The following is a 3,251-nucleotide window of genomic DNA, read 5'->3' as shown; positions in this document are numbered from 1 at the left end:
GCTTTCAGCTTCCCAAGGCGGCCTGGACGCATCGGCTGTGGCCCCGTCCTCGGTCTTCAAACCCTTCACGCTCTCTCTAACCCATCTGTCCTTAACCTCTTTCCCTGACGGCAGCTGGGAGAAGTTCTCTGCAGCAGCAAGTCCCCTAGGTACGAACGCGTTCTTCCGAGAGTGCATTCCTAAGTCTATTTTGTTTATAAGTCCAGAAGAGTTAGCCTAGGTCCCCAACTAACACGATCAGCTATATAGTACTGTACTGTAATAGGTTTATAACGCTTTTCACACAAATAGTACACAAAAAACAACAAACACAGATAAAAATTGTTTAATCTTACAGTACAGTACAGTACTTTGAAAAGGACAGTAGTCCAGCTACATCACTGCTGCTTTTAGGCTCGCTTCCAGACATCCTGGGCTTGAAATAAAGATGGCATAGTACTGTATTCTCTTCAGGACTATGCAATAAGGTACACAAAAGCACAGCCACGTGTAGAGGATGCATGCATGTGAAAATGTACATCAGACATGTGAACTAACCGACGTGATTGGACACGTGAACTTATGTTCATTTTCTTGAGAGTTCACAACGTGAAGGTATGTATGTAGGAGACTTACTGTAATTAGACTGGGCCCACACAGGTAACCCATGATACTCTCTCCAGCTTGAAGTCTTTAACCTTCATCACGTGTAAAATCTCGTTTGCCGTGTAGATTCACATATTCACAGATGTCCAGGGATTCAGGTGTGGACGTATCTGGGGCTGTCACCATACTCACCACAGGCAGCAAATCTCAACGGGAAGAGATGGGAGTGGCCGGTTAATGTGGGGAGGGGTGATTGCACAGAGGAGGATAGCTGAGAATCTGTGGGTCTTCATGTGGTTTTAAAGTCCTTTAGAAGATCATGCCCTATGACCCCAGGATGACCTACACCCACCTTGGTCCCCCTTTTGACTTCCAGGGCCAAGAATATATCATGTGAGTGCTTACTAAACACCCATTCTAAATCAGGGGCTGTAGCAGTTCCTTTTGCAGGATCACTTCAATGTGAATCTATTTATATGGATTTTTAAAGCAATATAGAAATTGAAGATCAGAAACGTTAAGTGAATCACCCGAGGTCACATAGCTAGCAGGCGTGTAATGTAAGTGGATTTGGAAATTGTGTTTTGTTTTCATAACAGTTTGGTTTCAAACTGTTTCCATTAAAGCTCAACAAAGTCATAGCCTAAGGTCACCTTTCACCTTAGTAGCTTCTTCAGTTTAAATGTACACTAAGGTCCCCATAGGAATATTTTGACCCTTCTTTCCTCTAAATTATGCAAGTGTGGTTGCCTAGCACATGAGGACAGAACTTCAGAGGAAGCTTAAGTGAAGCCCCAGGGCCCCCACAGACAGCCAGTTTATCTTTTGCGCGTGGAGTGGAAGTCTGGAGACCCAGGTTTGATCTCTTTCTTCCATCTGCTTGACCATGGATAGATTCCTTCATCTCTGTGCTTCTATTTCATGTCTCTGGCCACTTACAGCTGTCAACCTTGAGCAAATCGCTTCACATCCCTACGCCTTGGTTTCCTCCTATGTAAATGGTGGCAGTAACACCGACATGGACTTCCCTGGTGGCTCAGATGGGAAAGCGTCTGCCTACAATGTGGGAGATGCAGGTTCGATCCCTGGGTTGGGAAGATCCTCTGGAGAAGGAAATGGCAGCCCACTCCAGTAATCTTGCCTGGAAAATCCCGTGGACGGAGGAGCCTGGTAGGAATGTTGTGAAGATTAAACATAGATATGCCTGGTAAGTGCCTGCACATGGCACAAAATAAGAGTTCTCTGACAACTAAATAGGAAAGTCCTTCGCAGGATAGCCATGGGCTCTAAGGAGGTAGCAGCCCAAAAGCAGACTATTAACCATAAAGGGCTATTCAAAAGACTTATTTTAAAAGTCATTTACTTAAAAGTAATACCGGAATATGTGCTCACTTGTTTAAACAAGCAAACAAACCACATAAAAAACACTCAGAAGTATGAAATGCAATGTGAATTCCCCAAGCCCCTCACTCATTCAACATCCCTCCTCAGGAGGTGACCACTTAACATTTTGATATGTCTCCATCCAGATATTTTTCTGTCTTATGCTAAAGATTAATTATCATTATTAGATATAGAAGAACTTTCCAGGACTATAGTGTGTCCCGAGTGTAAAATATCAGATGCTTCAAGGCTGTGTGGTGTAGTGTGTCTGTGTTAGGCCCTCAGTCCTGTCTGACTCTTTGGGACTGGCTCATGCGACTGTAGCCCGTCAGGCTCCTCTGTCCATGGAATTCTCCAGGCAAGGACACTGGAGTGGGTAGCCGCTCTCTTACCCAGGCGATCTTACCAAACCCAGGGATTGCACCTGGGTGTCTCTCATTGCAGGTGGATTCTTTACAGCCTGAGCTATCAAGGAAGCCTGTGCAGAGGAGTAAACAAGGCCTAATGAAGTCACGTAAGACAGACCTGGCCCTCTCAGCCAAGCCAGGGTTGGTCATGTGCGTATGAAACCACTAGAGGGCACGCAGAGTCCATCTGGGCAGTGAGCCGTTTGATCAGGTCAGAGAAAAGTGAAAGTGAAAGTGACAGTGGCTCAGTCGTGTCCGACTCTTTGTGACCCCATGGACTATACAGTCCATGGAATTCTCCAGGACAGAATACTGGACTGGGCAGCCTTTCCCTTCTCTAGAGGATCTTCCCAACCCAGGGATCGAACCCAGGTCTCCCGCGTTGCCGGCTGATTCTTTACCAGCTGAGTCACAAGGGAAGCCCAAGAATACTGGAGAGGGCGTACCTATCCCTTCTCCAGGGGATCTTCCCGACCCAGGATTAGAACCGGGGTCTCCTGCATTGCAAGCTGATTCTTTACCAACTGAGCTATCAGGTCAGTAGTCTGAAACAAATGTGAACACAGGTGGCCATTATCTCCTCTAGTGAAGTTTGGTTGGTTGGCGGGTTGGTTGGCGAACTGAGCATTGGAGACTCACCAAGGCTCAGTACAGTGTAATCTGCTGTAGGTGAGAACAGAGAATGGGAAACCCCGCAGACACCCTGAGCACAGAGTTTTGCCCTCCATTAGCAGAGGAACATCTTAATGTGATGTTGTGGGGAGCAGCTTTAGAAGGCCACGGATAGGGTCATCTATGGACACACTGGTGGTCACACATGTCACAATTTGCTTTGGACAGTTTGCACAATTTGCTGGTAAAAGGAACATTTTTAAA

Source organism: Giraffa tippelskirchi, chromosome 11 (assembly GCF_054371585.1).
Source record: "Giraffa tippelskirchi isolate mGirTip1 chromosome 11, T2T-mGirTip1v1.2.pri, whole genome shotgun sequence".
Lineage (NCBI taxonomy): Eukaryota > Metazoa > Chordata > Mammalia > Artiodactyla > Giraffidae > Giraffa > Giraffa tippelskirchi.
Note: the sequence above shows the minus strand (reverse complement) of the source record.